Genomic DNA, 18,676 nt, shown 5'->3' with positions numbered 1-18,676 from the left:
ATGGGGCCCGGGAATTCCAGTCCTAAAGGACGATAGAGGGAATTCCCACTTCCAGTCTCCTCCAGGGTACTGTCTGCCAAGGGCTGGAGTTATATTGACAGTTAAAGAAAAGGAGGAAAAAAAAAGAGCTGTTCAGTGAAGCAAAGGCACCCAACCGGGGCCTGTGAGTTCTCACCGGAAATCCTCTCTCTCTCTGGAAGGTGTGGAAGGCCGGGCCAGACCAGAGAACCACGTCAGCCCTGGTCCTTACCACCAGTACACTGGATTCCCTCACACGCAGAACTTTCCCTGTCAGCTTTGTTAATGAGGTGTTTTGTTTGGGCAAATGAATAAGGGGGGGGGGGGGGAGAAAGTAAAATCAAAAGAAAACAAAACAAAATAAAAACCAACGAGAATATAACATCAGAGCCCTACCTGCTTTCTGCCTGTTGGACCGGCTTCCTGGAAAAGGCCGGAACGCTGCGGCGAGCTTCCCCCAGCCATGCGCGCCCAGCCTTTCCCCACACAAACCCAGGGCCACCTGTGTTGGCCCAAATTACAAAATAAGGGTCACCTGTAACCTCATGACCAGGCTTGCTCTGCCCTGGACCTCCACCCTGGGCCATAGCCCATCCACTCTGGAGCGCTGTCTGTAAAAATTCAAAAATGTCCGAAGATGCATTTAGGTTTTACTTATTACTATTGGGTGACTGTTTTTGCTGTTTTTTTCCCCCTTCCTTATTCTTTTGGCTAATAATGCTTCTGAGGTTTGGATAAGTAACTAAGAGGAAGGAGTTCTCCTTGTAGTCCATCCTGCTGCCGACAATTAAGAAACCTCAAAGTAATTTTTGAAAATGCCAGCGTCTCATTTAGCAAAAGGATAAATAATAAATGAAGCATAATCACTGTCCTGTGCTGGTGGTACAGCTTCGCGGTGTCATTAGTAAACTAACGGTATAATATCTTTGTGTCACAGTTTAATTATATCTTGTAATTAGTTTCAGCAATGGATTGCATAGAGTCAGGCCCCCTGAGCTAAACAAAAGGTAATAGAACTTTCAGCGCCCCTGCATAAATCAATTATGAAAGTGTCCTGCGTTATTGGAGGCTTGTTTGCTTTAATTTTATGCACAAAGCTGAACTGGTCCTTCTCGCCCATGGAGGGCAGCTCACCCCACCCAAGGCTTGCCCGCAGCCGAGCCTTCGGTGGGGTCCGCACACAGCCTAGCCCCGCCACTGCGCCTGTCCCTACACGCTCAGCAGTAAGTGCCACGGAAGGGGCAAGGAGATGAAGAGGAGGGGAGTTGCAGAGGCCGAGGGTGGGGGTGGGGGGCAGGGGATGCACAAGGACCCAAGCAAGTAATAGATGCTCTGTGTACAAGAGAGCGGAGGATAAAATGGGGAAAGATGTGAGGCCCTGGAAGAATGATTCCTTATGCTCCCCTGAACAAAGATGAGAAGGTTAGGAGCATCAAAGGCCAAGCAACGCTGATGAATATGGGCAGGCGGACACGACACATGTCCCTTTATCATTTGTCCTTTCAACATCCCTGCTCTCCCCACGCGGCTGGAATCGGAACTGGCACGGGTTCCTTGGCGATAGGGAACGAGGAAGGAGAATCCACATCTTTAATTGGGTCTAATTCGGGTCCTACCGAGCTCAGACACTGCAAAGGGCTGCCGAGCGTAGTTGAGGGCTCCGCTGTGGTCACCAGGCCCACACGGGAGAGTCACGGAGTCCCCGCTGGGGGAAGCTAAGAAGAAACTCGGGGGCGGGGGGTTGGTGAAGTCCAAATGCCACCAATACGTGTGATCGTCCCTTTTTTGATATCAAACTGCCAGGCATGGCAGAGAGTGGGGGTGGGGTCCACATTCAAAGTCCTCATCAAGTCGTCTTTGAAAGTAAGTCTAGTGCCATGCTGGCCTTTCTGTTTATACAACAATTTACAGGTTTAAACGAAATCCCGCTTGAAAAAGCAGACTGAATCTTCCTATTGTGAACACTTGAGCAAATTTAACAAAAGAAAGAGCCCTGGCGAGGAAGAGAGAGAGGGAGAGAGAGAGGGGGGAAAAAAAGGTCCAGTCCTCAGACTGGTGTGCAGCAATCTGGCTGGTTGCTATGGTGACATGATGGCTTGTTCACATGGCAACATACCTTAGGTCCACTATTAAAATGATGAGAGTGAACTCAGTTGCATTAAGGAGAGCACGGTGTATGCTAAAGCAAGTCTTTATCTCCAGAGAGAGCTGGACAGAGACTATAACATCCAGCACAAACGAGAGAGGAAAGGAAGAGGAAGAAAAGGCTGGAGGTCTGGAAGAGAGAAAAGCCGAACGGATACAATAACGAGGAAAAGAGAGAGCCTCAGCTCTCAGTCTCAATTGAGGGCCTGAGACTCAGAAGACGGACAATAAATTTTGAGTGATATAGAATTCATCCTCCAAATCGCCCCATCAGGCAAACAACCCCTTATTCAACAAAAACACATTCGAAATGAACCTGCTCTCCGTTGGCTCCAGAAAACGTTGACAGTGAACTACACCAAACCTGTGAGCTGCTGCGATGACGAATAGCTCAGCTACTGCCATCTCATAGAATAAGTAATGATAAAGGTGGCAAATTGCGCAGCACTTATTTATTGAATATGAAAGTCCACTGACAGCCACAGATCCAGACTGTATCACATCAAAGCTGGTGGCGAGCATTTACTTTGGAAATCTGGTTTCCTGTTCTTCTTCCTGTAGTCATGAATTTTCCCCCCTACTGATGTGGAGAGGGTAGCGATAGAGAATTCTGCAGATGTTATCCCAATAACCCTTCCTACCCACCCATACTTGATTTCTCTCGGCTGTTTACAGCAAGCACTGCAGGGGCATGCATGAGAGACAGCCGGGAATTATGGGGCGATGTAATCCCCCTGTAGGCTCTGGGTGAGATCATAAACGAGTGGGATTCCTGAGCCACGGAATCCCCGTGCCCCTCACTGATTCTGGCCCCCTTCCCGCCTCTGTATGGCTCGCTGTGCTTTATTTAAAAGTCTTATCACCATAAAGTGAAGGCCTCACAAAGTGTCCGGCTTTGGTACAGGTACAGCACAAGATGAGCTTGGCACAGTCACATTTTTTTTGATGACAACTGCTCTACAGTCAGAGGGTTCAGTTCCACACGTCAGCCATTGACTGGGTACCTACTTGATGCCAATGCTCTAGACGCATGGGTGCCAGTAGAGCAGATGTGGGCCCTAGGAGTGCTTGTCCAGACAGAGAAGAGGTGACACAGAACCCTGGAACCAGCAGACAGGGCCGAGGACGAGGACAGAGCCAAACAGCACTCATCAATGTCCTTCTTCCACACTGAACACCATGTTTCTCCTGGGTCTTAGGTCAAAGAGCATTGCTTGCTAATCTTTCCTAGGATTCTAGAACATACTTTGGCTTTCTTATAAATCTAGATGAACAAACCCAGCGTGAAGAGTCAGGACAGCCGTCTTCACCCTACACTTCGCAGTGGAAACTTGCTTTGCCACTGGCTCGCTGGATGACCTCTGTAAGCCTCAGTTTTCTGATCGGAAAAGCGGGGGGGGGGGGTTATAATAGTACCTGACCTCTTTATTGTTGGGAGTACTAAATGAGGTCATAGCTGGGATAGGATATACTTAATCTAGGGCATTTATATATATATTTTATTAATTATTATTTCCTGCTGACCTAGCAAGTCTGTGGCAAGCAATGTTCTTTCCATTGCTATTTTAGCAACAGAGAAAGGCATCCTTTTGAGATGATTACCTCTTGAACATTAGTCTCACAGCTTCCCCCCTCTGCCCATTTTGGAAGATTCCAGTACAGGACACAGCTTGGACGCATTTGTTCCTGAACCTTCTTCCCTAGATGCCTCCTGAGAGGGAGACCAAGCAGGCGGTTCCACTTGTCACCCTCTGCTAGATGTCTTTCCTGACAAAATACCAGCTTTGTCTCTCTCCTCTGAGCAGTGGGTGAGCATCTCCTCACGAGCATGGTAAACTGTGGGCAGAAAGAGAGAGAGAAGGAAAGACAGAGGGAGACCTCCTGGTGTCTATCAACCTCCCCGGACAGCTGCACTTGTATTCCCTCCTGAGGACCAAGAGAACCACAAAATGTATGGACTCATTAGGCACATAAAAATCCCAGAGGTTGCCTGACCAGGCAGTGGCACAGTGGATACAGCATCGGACTGGGATGCGGAGGACCCAGGTTCGAGACCCCGAGGTCGCCAGCTTGAACGCGGGCTCAGCTGGTTTGAGCAAAAGCTCACCAGCTTGGACCCAAGGTCGCTGGCTCGAGCGAGGGGTCACTCGGTCTGCTGCAGGCCCACGGTCAAGGCACATATGAGAAAGCAATCAATGAACAACTAAGGTGTCGCAACAAAAAACTAATGATTGATGCTTCTCATCTCTCTCTATTCTTGTCTGTCTATCCCTCTCTCTGGCTCTCTCTCTGGCTCTCTCTCTCTGTCTCTGAAAAAAAAAATCCCAGAGGTAGAGGCTGGGAATAACACTCATATGATTTCTCAACCAAAAGGCGTCAAAGCCCAGCTCTAGCCATTCGTTCGCTCCCCTCCACCCGGCACAGGCAGAGCTGACTTGGCTCAGTGAGCAGGTGCATGGGCCGTGCCCACACAGGGCGCGGGGAAGGGGGAGGCTGGGAACCAGCCGCGGGACCAGCCTGGTACGCGTAAGAAAGACGTGGAGGTGCAGGGGCAGCCCAGACGCAGATAAAATCAGTCAAAAAGCACTGAAGAGAGACTTTTTTTTTTTCCTTTTGCTGCTTTTGATATACTTTTCACCCATTTAATGGTAAGGCAGGTAGGTTTAAAGAAACTTTCCCATTTAAATGTGCCCTAACAGAATAACACAGTTATGCAGTATGACTTGAGGTACAGTCCCATCAGGTACAGTGCTGTGATATTGATATCTGAATAGGAAATTTGGAAAGAAATGTCCCTCTGCCACTGTCGAGCAAACCCAGAGAGCAGCGTGGCTTCCTGTCATGTAGGAGCAGTCATTTTTGGTTTCCAATCTTCACCGACAGTCCCGGATTTGGGAAGTGTTTCTTAGGAAGAACTATGACATAAAATACTGAACTCCTAACCACCCCGGGAGCTCTGCTGGGTGCTCCAACCCCGCAGCGTCCAGCTATAGAGTCCATTCTGAGGCCTCTCTCCACACTCATTGATTTTTCTGCTGAACACCTACGAATGCTGGCAGAATCTCATTAGTGCATTTCAAAGTAGTAAGAAGTATGAAAAAGTGGAGTTAATAATTTAGTTGGAAAAGAAGACATTTGTTTGTGGAAATAACAAGCTACTTAAAGAAGGCTAGAAATGACTTAGATCAGGCGTTGGTAAATTACAACCCGTGGGGCTCAAGCTGGACTATCAGTTGTGTTTGTAAATAAAGTTTTATTGGAACAGAGCCATGCCCTTTCATTTACATCGAGTCTGCGGATGTTTTCTCCCTATAATGGCAGAGACGAGCTGTTGTGAGAGAGACTGTATGGCCTAACATATTTACTACCTGGTCCTTTACAAAAGGGTTTGTCAGCCTCTGGTATGGATAGTCGAGGTGCAAAAGAAGAGAGAGCAGGGTGGCTGGGAGTAACTATGAAAAGATGAACTCTCAGCCCTGGCCGGTTGGCTCAGTGGTAGAGTGTCAGCCTGGCATGCAGGAGTCCTGGGTTCGATTCCCGGCCAGGGCACACAGGAGAAGCTCCCATCTGCTTCTCCACCCCTCCCCCTCTCCTTCCTCTCTGTCTCTCTCTTCCCCTCCCGCAGCCGAGGCTCCATTGGAGCAAAGGTGGCCCGGGCCCTGAGGATGGCTCCATGGCCTCTGCCCCAGGCGCTAGAGTGGCTCTGATTGTGGCAGAGCGACGCCCCAAGATGGGCAGAGCATCGCTCCCTGGTGGGCTTGCCGGGTGGATCCCAGCCGGGTGGATCCCGGTTGGGTGCATGCGGAGTCTGTCTGACTGCCTCCCCGTTTCCAACTTCAGAAAAATACAAAAAAAAAAAAAAAGATGAACTCTCTGAGTAGTGAGTTTTTTTCATGCTTGCTGACCCCCCAGGAGTGAGTTGTTTTTTTTTTTCCCCAAAAAATGAAATCAGTTTCAGTTACAGTTTTATTAACTTAAAATCATGTTTGTTTGATAACCAATTCATGGAAACAAGAACATACATTTTGTCTTTTTTTAATGTTGCCTTACACATGTACGATCGTACTCTGGATGGTCAGGAGGTATGAGGACGTACATGGACGTTTGTTCTACTCAAAGGGTTAATGGAAAGGATGGTCCTTCATAGGGCCTGGCGGGCTCTGGATAGTCTGAGAGGAGTGGGAAAGGCATACTTGGTGGTGGTGGTGGTGGGGGGTAACAGCCAGGACAAAGAAAGAGAGGGGAAAAAAGTCAGGATTGTTATTGTTATTTGAAGGACAGAAGAAGAACCATCTGGAGAGAGGGGCCAGTTTCATCCCAGAGCTGTCAGCAGGAAGAAGGATGGCCGGAGAGGCAGCAGGCAAGTCAGCAGAATGCGGGGTTCCCAAAGCCAAGGGGGAAGTGGATTTGTAAGAAGTGAGAGAGGAGGAGGAGCAGAGAGGAGGAGGAGCAGAGAGGAGGAGGAGCAGAGAGGAGGAGCAGAGAGGAGGAGGAGCAGAGAGGAGGAGGAACAGAGAGGAGGAGGAGAGAGGAGGAGGAGCAGAGAGGAGGAGCAGAGAGGAGGAGGAGAGAGGAGGAGGAGCAGAGAGGAGGAGGAGCAGAGAGGAGGAGGAGCAGAGAGGAGGAGGAGCAGAGAGGACCCCGGCGGCCGAGCGGCGGAATGGGAGCGTGAAAGGCAAAGTAGTTGAGGGAAAACGGAGCGCTGGAGTAGTGCGTATGGACCTCTTGCTCAGGAAATGTGACCACAGAGTGGCGGAGGACACGGGTTGCTAGCCTGAGTCGACGGCAATGTGGAGTGCAGCACTGGCCAGGCGCGGGGGGACTGTGCAGGCCCTGAGGAAAGGAGGAAGTGTGTGGAGGGACCGAGGAGCCAGGGAACCAAGAAATGAGGGGCGGACGGGGGTGGAGAAGCTGGGCACTGCTCCTGATGGTCTCCCTCACGTCCCGGAGGACACCAGCAGGGAGCAACGATGGGCTGGCCCAGGGTCAAGAGGATGGGACACAGGAATGCAGGATCTGTTCAGGAACTACAAAATCTCCTTAAAGTGTCCCAACATCCCTCTGTGGGAGGCCAGGTCCACTTGCCGCGATGACTTCACTCCGCCGGGCTCTGTGACTCCGGCCCAAGTGTGTGGTAGAGGCGATTCAGGTTGACGCTGAACCAGGAGAAGCTCCAGTGGGTGGGAACGTCTATAACATGAGTGCAAACGGTCTGGACTGGCTGACAAGGGCGTTTGGGTTGGGCAGGGAGCCAAGTGCAGCCAGACTGGACCTCGTGGAGCTGGTGGACAGGAGGCAATTAATACTCATCACAGCAATCGAGTCCGAGAGGTTCTGAAATTCACTAAGGGATCAGGGCTTGATATTGCTGGACTCCTCCCCCCTCCTAAAGTATCAGTGTTATCCTTAGAGGGCAAGAGGCTCTGGGCCCAGTGTTTAATCATGGATAACGTGACAGTGGTCTGTTTTCTGCTGTGGGATTGGTCTTCGAGTGTGGTGAGCATTACCAAGAGTTACGAATATCCATTCTTCTCTACTGCTGGGCACTTGAAGGGCTGTGCCTCCTACCTGCCTTGAAGTGAGGCGTGACCATATGGTATGACTTGGCCGAGGAAATGAGAGTGGATGTGGCTCGCACCACTTCCTGGCTATGTCATGTAATTTCCAGGGTGAGACGATCTAGAATTCTCTAACCGTGGCGTGGCAGTCATGGAAGAGGCCTGAAGCATGGGAAGAGCGTGGATTTCTATGAATGGAGGACAATGGCCCCGGGTTGTCACCTGGACTCTCAGTAGACTTTGGGTGACAGAGATGTATAGGCGAATTGTGTTGTCAAAATTCACGTGTTGAGGCCCTGATCCCTTGTACCTCAGAGGGGGACTGTACTTGGAGAGACGGTCTTAGAAGAGGTGACTAAATTACAGTGGGGCTGTCAGAGTGAGCCTGAATTCAGCATGACCGTGACCAGACACCTTAAAGGAAAGGAGATTCGGACAAAGAGACACCAGGGACGTGCGTGCACAGAGGAAGGACTGTGTGAGAAGACGGCCACCTGCAAGTCTCAGGAGAAACCAAGCTTGCTGACACCTTCACCTTTGACCTTCAGCCTCCAGACTGTGATAAAAGAAATTCCTGCTGTTTAAGCCACCCAATGTGTGGTATTTCGTTATGGCATTTGTATGAAAATAATAGAGGAGACACACAGTTTCCTGTTAAACCACTGAGATATGGGGGTTGCTTGTTACCACAGCACAGCCTTACTCAGCCTGACTAATATACGGGGATGCTTTAGGCTCGGTGGCAGAAACAGGCTCTCCACGAAGAAGAGGACGTTTAATTTGGGAGCTGAAAGGCAAGCAGGAGGCAGCTGGGGGAGAGCCTGGGAGAAGAACGTTCCGTGCAGAAGAAACAGACAGTACAAAGTCCTGGGTTTGCTTGCGGCAGGAGAGGGAGGTAAAAGACAGGGTGGAGGCCAAGGCCAAGTCACAACAACATCCTAGGCAAGGTCAGGGGGTCTGGACTTTATTTGCTGTGGGAAAACTCTGTGTGATTTTTAAATAGGAAAGGATGTGATCTGACTCAGTTTTGCTGTTTTGTTTTAAGAAAACCACTCAGAACTCTGTATATAGAATGAGATATAGGAGGGAAGAACAGAAACAGGGAGGCGTTGGTAGGAGCCCAGGCGTGAGATCACACGACGCCTTAACCCAGGATGGAGAGAAGGGGATGTATTTGGGCAGCTTCTCGTTTGGAGAGTTGCAAACGTTGGAGTCACTGTGTACTGGCGATTTCGTACTCCTAGTTACAGAGTTTGTCATGAGAAGGTGCCACGATTTTTAGCAGAAGAAGGAATAAGGTCAATTTTGTGGGAAGATCATCGAGGGAGTAAGTATTACGGGCATTTCCCCAAAGGAGACTGACTAAGTTGGGAGCTTTCTCAGATCATACGAAAGACAGAGAGATGAGAATGCCCTGGTGACAGGGGTGGAAGGAACCTCTCCTGCTGATTTTTGGGTGGGTGTGACATCAGCTGCTACCCTCAATATTACATGCAGTAGTAGAAAGGGCCGTCAGGAGAGGAGGTGTAGAAATGAGCGAGGCTTCCCTGAACTCTGTGACTTCAGGACCTGTGGCAGGACTTACAGGATATTTGAAAGACACCCTCAAAGACTGGAAGGGTGGCGTGAGCATTTCCGGCTCTGGGTGGGAAGCACAGGCTTGAGAAAGCAACCGCGCATCTGCAGTTCTCAGCACCATCGTGTGACGGAGAGCTTCCGGGGGCACAAGGGACGCAACACTCACCCTTCTCTTGATCACTTTCATTCCAAAAATCAAAATCAGACAGGCATAAAATTGACAATTAAAAACCTTCTAAGTGAGTAGTGCTTTTAGGATTTGCAAATCTCTTTGGTGTACGTCAGGTCCCGTTGGGCTCTTTCACAACCTCTCTGACTTCTGGGTGGAGACCGGGCTCTAGGCAGGAAGAAGGAAAAGGGGGGACTTGGAGCAGTCTCGGCCGGAGGCAATACGGCAGTTCAGTCTAGGAGACGGTGATGTGAGGATGGAAAGAAGTGGATGGTTCATTTGATGTTAATTTTCTCCAGTGAATTCATTTGTAAGTTTAACAGACAGTTACGGGGATTTACTACGGCCCTGACTTGGTGCTAGGGCTTGGGTGCTTCGAGGTGCTGTCTGTTAAGGTTGCCTATGATGTGGTGTGGGAGCTGCTGAGGCAGATGTGCTGAGTTAGATGTGTTCACACCCTAACTGATGTGTGTGAACTCAGCCTTAAGATCTGGGGGGAGGTCTGATAATTTCCTGGGTAAGTTAGAGCCTTCCATAGGGGAATAGGATGTCTGAGTAGGGCCTGGGAGGATGAGAAGTGATTTTTCTGGAAGAGTAATGCCAGGTGAAGGGAGCAACCTATACAGGGGTGCACATGTGACTTAATTTGGGAGTTTGGTCCAACTCTGCACAGGCCCCGGCGGGATGATGCCGAAGAGGAGAGCCAAGGCCAGGCTGGGAGAAACTCATCAGGTTATGCTCAGTAGGTGGAATTTGGTCCTCAAACACTGATGTGCCCCGTCGTGGTGAGAAGCTTGCAGGAGGCATGGTATTTTAAAAATGAGGAGCTAGAAGCTGAAAGGTGAAGTGGTCTCAAGGTCTGCAGTGGCAGGGACAGAGGAAGGCACAGACCTCCTTAATCCTGGTTCAGCTCCCTAAAATCACATTGCATTTATACAACGTATTATTTTTTCTATAAGCAATCTTCCATGAAAGGAGGTTCACAAAATCCAGAATATTGGAACTAGCCCATTTTTTGTCACTTGATCAATGTTTTTTTTTTTTTTTTTTTTAATACAGATAAATTTAAAGAATAAAATCTCATGTCAAATACAAGGGTCATTCAAGAATTTGGGACTCTGGAAGAAATCTGAATGGCAAACCAGAAAAAAATTGTGTATTTAAAGTTTAATAGTGGGCTAATGTCCAATAGTTGGTAAGTTAACAGATCCACACTGCTCACAAAAATTAGGGGATATTTCAAAATGAATATGAAGCGATAAAAAAGGAAGCATTTGATTTTTTTAAAATTAAACAAGAACATCAGAAAAGCAAATGACAACTCAAAGAAAGTTGTTCAATTATGCAAATGAAATGCAAAACCAGCTTTTATTTCATTGGTGAAAATGCACTACACAAAAGGCTGAAAGTACTGGAGTATCTGCACGTTCCCTGATCCCCTCATTTTTGTGAGCAGTATATTTTGAGCCGATATTCCAGCTCACTATACAATGAATGGTGGATGCACATGAGTTTTTCAACTGGAGTTACAAGGGAATGAAGTACCGTTACCATTAAATGCAGATGAAACTTGAAGACATTATGCTAAGTGAAAGAAGCCAAAAGAGACTACGTATTGTATAATTCCATGTATATACAGTGTGTCTGTAAAGTCATGGTGTACTTCTGACCGGTCACAGGAAAGCAACAAAAGACGATAGAAATGTGAAATCTGCACCAAATAAAAGGAAAACCCTCCCAGTTTCATACCTATTCAGTGCAGTTCGATGTGGGCTCACACACAGATTTTTTAGGGCTCCTTAGGTAGCTATCCCGTGTAGCCTCTACAGACTCGTCACTGACTGATGGATGGACTACCAGAATGGGGTTTCTCCACCAAACTGCCGGTTTCCTTCAACTGCTTATCCCACCGAGTAATGTTATTCCTATGTGGTGGCACTTCCTTATAAACGCACCGATATTCACGTTGCACTTTGGTCACGGACTCGAATTTAGTGAGTCACAGAACACACTGAACTTTCCTCTGTACTGTCCACATCTTGACTGGCATGGCCGTGGGCTGCTCCGCTGTATACATGATGTTACGTCATCATCTGCGCATGTGCACATGCTGTCACATCATCCTACAGAAACTGGGAGGGTTTTCCTTTTATTTGGTGTAGATTTCACATCTCTATTGTCTTTTGTTGCTTTCCTGTGACCGGTCAAAAGTGCACCATGACTTTACGGACACACTGTAGAATATCTAGACTAGATAAATCTATAGAGAAAGTAGATTCGGGACTGCCAAGGTTGAGGGAGAGGAGAGAATGGAGAGAGACTGCTAATGTGTATGGGGTTTCATTGTGAGGTGATGAAATATTCTCAGCTTAGATTGTGGTAATGATTGCACAACCCCATAAATACAGTAAACGTTCTAGATTATATACTTTAAATGGGTAAGTTTTAGGGTATATAAATTATAACTCAATAAAGTTGTTAAAAAAAATAAAGATCGCTAGTTTTCATTTGGGTGTTTCAACTATTAATCAACCTATTACATCACCTAACACCAAACTATCTTGGAGACAATGCAATCGATTGCTTTGTCAAACACATCAAACTCCATATTTTGACATCTAAAGTAGTTTTCAACATATATTTTTAGTTCTGAAGAACTAAAACAGGACTTAAATATTCACAGGAGAATAAGAAGTCCTGGTCCTGAGAAGACTATATATCACAAAGGTCTTCCAAAGACTTTGCCTAAATAACAGAAAATAGAATATTTGGTTAGAAAGAAGATGGAACCAATGGTCACGAGTCTCAGTACTTACAGTATTTTTGGTTTTTATTTGTTGGCACAGTGGTTTCCTGATAAGCCTTTTGGCTTACTTGCGGAGTTCTGTGTCTGCCCTATATTCCTCTGATCCACTTGGAACAGGATGATGCACCATGTACACTGATTTTAAGACCCAAGTAAATTGTTTTCTAGGGCTACATCTTACCCATGACTGCAATGGCTGCTGCCCAGTGTCTCAATTACTCCCTGAGACCAGGTGTGGTGACTCACTCCCTAACCTCATTCCTACCCGACAGAGAATCACTGCTCAGCCAAACAACCCTCTTCCGTTCCCTCCCAGCTTCCCTAGAAGGAAAGCCGGGCCTACCATTTTGAAAACACTGACAACCCACTCTTGGAGCAAACCACAGGTGCTTTCTCGTATGACAGCCATCTTTACTAACATGCTTCCTTCCCAAGGTGGCACTTTGGGTGGGTGAAGCACTTAGGTGCTCCAAGGAGAAACCAGGTTGACGTTCCCTTTGTGAGAGCCCAAAAGAGAATAATGAGATTCAGCAAGTATCTTTGCCTTATTACTCAAGAATACTGCCTTTATGTCAAACTCATATCTGGCAATCTGGTGTATCCGATGTTGAATGGCCCTGAAGTGGAGTCCTTATGATTGATTACTATTGCAATCTTACAAGTCCACGTGTGATTTAACTGAATTTTGTGCACCATGGACAGTTTTCTTTCTCTCATTTGCCCCGGGGGCCTCTTAGGGCTCTGATGATCTTGCTGGCATGGACTGTCCCCACCCTCCAGGGATTTATAAGATCCCAGAGAATGCACTGTGCAGGAACAGAGGGAGCACAGACACTAGCATTAACTTTTTCCCTGCTCATCAACCTTCCAGCTCAGACTGAGGAAGGAACACCAGCCAAAATGCTGAGCCTGTTTTGCCATTTTAATATCCTTAAAAAAAAAAAAAAAAGGAGCAGAGTGCCTCAGGGTCTTTTTAACAATGGTGTCTTAATAAATTATTTAAAAAAGAAAATAGAGCCCCGGGTCCATCTGTAGTGCTTATTATTACCAATTGAAGGTATCAGATCTTTGAAGAGGAGTAGAGACTGAGTAGAAATGGAAAAACAGTGGTCACATTGTAATCTATTTTAAAGGCCTTCTTAAAATCCTTACTGGTATATCTAGGTAAATCTAGTCAATTACAGGAAACGAGTATTTCCTGTATTTGAGCAGTAAAACAATCACAAGACCATATTCCACAAAACATTAATAGTAGCCATCGTTCATTTTATTTTACTTTATTCATTTTTTAATTTTTATTTTAGTGAGAGGAGGGGAGGCAGAGACAGACTCCTGTATGCACCCCGACGGGGATCCATCTGGCAAGCCCACTAGGGGGCGGTGCTCTGTCAATCTGGGGCCCTTGCTCCGTTGCAACTGTAGACATTTTTTTAGCGCCTGAGGTGGAGGCCATGAAACCGTCCTCAGTGCCCAGGGCCAACCTGCTCTAATAGAGCCATGGCTACAGGAAGGGAGGAAAAGAGAGAGAGAGAAAAGTGAGAAGAGAAGGGGTAGAGAAGCAGATGGGTACTTCTCTTGTGTGCCCCAACTGGGAATCAAACCCAGGACATCTACACGCCAGGCTGACACTCTACCACTGAGCAAACGGGCCAGGGCATAGTCATCGTTTTTGAGAGCCTCCAGGGTATGTGTGCTATGAATTTGGTGTGGATTAACAACAACTTCAAAAATATCAGCAAGGTAGGTAACTCTTAACCCCATTTCAGAGATGTGGCAAAAGAGATTCAGAGAAGCCCTATCAACTTGCCCAAGATCCCAGGACTGCAGATAAAGGAAGCTACGATAAGGGTCCCAATGAGTATGAATCCCGAGTCCTCGCTGTCAGTCACATTCTATCCTGCCTCCCAATGAAATATACAAGCAAGCCAAACACAGTGAAGGGAAGAAATAAGAGGAAACTTGCTACAGAATTAAAGATAAGTGCCAGGAAGAATAAAACAGGGGTTACTGCTGTAACAGCTCTGCCTTATGAAAATATTCCATTTGTTTCCTTATTGAAATAGACTAATAAAGGGTAGGCTGAAAGCAAACATGAGCTGGCAGATACTTCATCTCTCTGATCTATGCAAAGCCCATCCCAAGTGGACAGTGTGAATCCATGCTGCTTTTCTCTGCTCTTCCTCCGCCGATTAGGACCCTGGCGGACTGCTCTGGGTTCCCGATATCTGCAAAGCTGCCTTAGCTTGTTCTTTTCCGCCAGGACTGTTGGTTAACAGGTACGTTCTGACTTTGCCCCCCACCTCTCACTGCGTCCTTCCTTCTTGAAATCCACCGCATCAGTAGTTTGCAAGCAAGTGCATAGTTAAAACCCTTTCAAAGGGCAGAAAAGTAGGTTTTTGCTCTGCTATTTTGCTTTCTAAATTTAAGGGTGATGAGCTAGATTCACCTCTGGTGTTGCACCGTGGATCCCACAATCCATCACACGTTTAGCGAGTGGTCATGCTCCGCACAGGGGGATTTCAAGGCTCTCAGGTAGAGTGGGCGGTGTGGATGGAATAGCTTCCTACCCTTTCCACCCTCTTGCTTGTGTCGACTCTATTTTCGAGATTCACTCAATGATGGAGTTGTTTCTTAGCGTCTTGTGCGCTTAGCCATTTAATTAAAGCAATCCATATTGAATTCATGTCCAGATGCCTTGACCGGCGGAGCCAGATCCTCATTGGCATGCCAGCTGCTCAGAGAGGCACACGGCCCCATGCATACTAATCAGGGGAGGAGGCAGTGATTCATCAGCCCATGATACCGCTCCAGCATCTACAAGCACTTATGACATGTAATTGGTGGTGCATAAGCAAGCCAGGCCACATTAAAAACCCTACAGATAGTCAGAGATAAAAATTAATGACTTTTGCTTTGTGTAATCCTGCATGCATTGGTGGGAAAGGGAGGGGGGGGGCGGGGTGGGATTAATGGGCAAATCTAAGTAGGCACCAAGGAACAAAGACTTTCCCGGCCTTGTTTACATATCGAACAATAAAAAACACAAGTGACAAGTTATGGGAAAGGCGAGTGTGAATTTTCAGCACGAGTGAGTTGAAAGACTGCTTGCAGTTTATTATGGATTCCAAATCTCCATATTCATTATTCCAGAACAGGCATCCTCAGAGGGCTCTTCGGGGACGGGCTCGGGGCCGTTGTTCATCATCTTTCGCTGGGGCCGAGGTTGTCTGTCGCGATCAGGGCTGGGCTGTGCTCGCTCCTCACGGCATGCCCCAGCTACTCGGGGACACGATGCGGACCTCTGACAAGTCCAGAGGAATGTAACCGGGATCATGGAGGGTCATCCTAAGCAGCTGCTTTAAGAGCAGAAGCACACATTTAGGGCAGGAAGGGGGACGAGAGAGGAAGAGAGTCCTGAGCCACCTACTGATGGGCGAGGAAATAGCCCAGGTGGCCCTGGTGGCAGCTAAGGACGAGGAAGGGAAGGAGGAAAGGAAGAGAGAGGAAGCAGGGGACGGGCTGGTCTTCGTCATTACCCTGGCAGATTAAGTAATATAGTTATTGGGGTGCTGTCATTCAGGCTCCGGTTAATAGAAATATTAAAAGGGGGGCTGATTACAGGTGTGGCGAAGGGTAAAGCGTGTTTGTTAGAAGATACTGCAGAGTGGAGGCCAGCGATGCGTGAACATGTTGGGGGGGAGATCGCTGATTACGTTGCCTGTCACATGGAGAACACAGTCGAGACAAACGTCAGTGTCCTGGAGTCAGGAACTGCCTTGGTGGTTATGTAAAGACTTTCTTTAAGACACTAAATTTTGAAAACAGGCTTGAACAAGGAAGAGCTCCCAGGCTCAGGGCAGATTTGAGGTAGCATGATCACAGAATAAAAGGGGTGGCGAAGGCGTGTTGGTCTCAGGGAGATGGGTCATTATTAAATATTTATGATTGGGATTTGGTGGAGAGGAGAGAGATAACGAAAAGATACCAAGACAATAGGCTTCAGGCACCGTGGTTTTTTCCCCACTGTCTGGTTTTGTCCCTTCTGAAAGGAAGCGCAGCATCCAACCCATGCTCATCTGTGCTTCCTTCTTTCTTTTCACTTTGGTCTTACTCTGATAAATCCTATACATCTCCTCTCTTTTTCTGGCTGCTCACAGATGATCTCAGCTCTCCCTGATGGGAAAGCCACGGGCAGCATTTACAGAAGGGGCAATGCGAGAGCAGGGAATGTGTGCGAGATGATTGGAAGGATGCGTTCAGCATCTCCCCCGGCGGGACGGGAGCAGAGCCCCGGTTTGAGCCATCCCAGGCCTTCCGCCTGGAGTCTGTTCTTCTTCTCTTGCCACAGAGTAAAACCACCCTATCTGGTCTGTAGAGAGGGTGTGTCTATGACTTTGGTCTGACGCATGTCATGACCTACCCATGACATGTGGTTATGAGGAGTAACTCTCCAACTTATGTCAGTGGTGAGGCTACCTAGAAGTCTGGGCACTTCCTTCCTGTGGGATAACTCAGACTGCTGCCCTAGTGAGTCCGAATAATAAATATTCCAGTTCTGCTACATTTACAGTGACCTGAAACATGAGTCTAGTGCAGAGAAGGTGTCAAAATTTAAGAACAATGTTGGGAGGGGGATTTTAAATCATGTTATTTCTATTCAATAACTTTTATTGGGAGTTGAGAAAGGACTTCTGTCACTAAATCTCAGCAGTGGGACCCTTGATCTACAAGAGGAAACCAGGGTCACTGGGAGTGGGGTTGGTGAATCAGTGATTGAAAATACTGTGTATCATATACCAGCAGGAAAAAGAAAAAAAGAAGCAAGCAATGAAATCTCCTGATGGTCTTACTCAGATGTAATCCTGTGTCTCACGGTAAGCGGTTTAGCACAAGGTGCATCTTAGAGAGCCTGAGCAGTCGAAGATGCATATTGATTCTCACCAAGTTCCTTTCCAAAGAAGGGCTAGCTGAAAGATATTTCCAGTCTCCTGGAAAAGTTGGTTGTACAATTGAATCAGGTGATAAAAATAGAATAGGGGGAAAATTGGAGCTATTATATAGGAAGTCATTTTCAGGAGAAAGGGAACATATACGGGAACTGTATGTTGAAAGAAGGAAGTGATAAAAACCAATTCTTTATCTATTGTCAAGGGATAGGAAAGAACCCAGATTTGTTCACAAGTGATTAAATTACTTAGACAACAGTATGGAGCCCTAACCTGCCTTTCTCCCCCGGAGGATGAACCAGGCAACATGGCTTGCCCATTCTCACCGGCTGTGAAGGCTCTGGAGTATGTGAAGTCACAAAAGATTGTGTGTCATCCCAATAACACAAGTCTCTGGTTGAACTACCACCTAGAGAAAAACTTACTGGTTGTTTTTTTTGCCTCTTTCAACTTTTATTTATCGAACACACCTTCTTTGAGATTTTCTCAACATTTTTATCTGGTTAGGAAGAGAAACTAAATCCTTTGCTGATGGTTAGACCATCACCCCACAGACAGAAGTAGATCACTGGACCAACAAACACTTATTTTGACCCGGGACGCATCAAAACCACACACAGAAAGGTGATGAGGCAATAGTATTAGTAAGTGTGTAGGGATCTCTTTCCATGAAGAGCATGTGAAGCCCATGAGGCAATTGATGAAGAACATATTCTATGTGACAAAAGTTGTGGCACGGTTTTTTCACAGCTTTCTAGAGGGAAACTGAGGCATAAGGAAGGTCAGTAATTTTTCCAGAAGCCAAATTAAGGAAAACCTGAAAATAAAGGTATGGTTGTGGTTCCTTCCTCTCCCCCTCCTTCCCTTCCTTCTTACTATCCCTCCTTCTATTCATCTTTCCCTCCACATGTATTTACTGTACGCTTCTAGGGGAGAAAGGGACTAAATGTATGCCCATGGAGCCTACTGCTGTCCTAATCACGGCCTTATGTTAGGAATATTCTCTTGATGGTGCAGTATAGGATGGGGTGACAGGGAACAAGAAAGGTGCATGAATGTGTGTGTGGGGGGGTGGTAGTCCAAAAGAATTTGGATTTTTCAGGGTAATGAGGACCCTAAAATAAGAGTAAATGGTGAAGGGAGAGGAAAAAAACGGAGAAAATGAATGAGAGAGCTACTTAAAGCAGGACCAGCAGGACTCGGCAACAAGTCAGATGCAGGATGAGGGAGAACAGGAGGTCAAAGGAGGTTTTTATCCTGAGCGACTGAAAGGACGATGGTGCCTTTAAGAGTGAGAGTGTACGCAGTCGGAGGAAGGCCCTAACACTCACGCAGGTGAGACGCTTAGAAGGTGAGGTCTCAACTCTCTGGAGTCTGGAGATGCACACTTGAAGATGCATGATGCTCACAGAAAGAATGGGGTCGAACAGGAAGCAGAGGGGTCAAGGACATGTCT

The sequence above is a fragment of the Saccopteryx leptura genome, chromosome 9 (genome assembly GCF_036850995.1).
Source record: "Saccopteryx leptura isolate mSacLep1 chromosome 9, mSacLep1_pri_phased_curated, whole genome shotgun sequence".
In the NCBI taxonomy this organism is placed as follows: domain Eukaryota; kingdom Metazoa; phylum Chordata; class Mammalia; order Chiroptera; family Emballonuridae; genus Saccopteryx; species Saccopteryx leptura.
The sequence above is the reverse complement of the archived record's forward strand: the minus strand, read 5'-3'. Positions refer to the sequence as shown.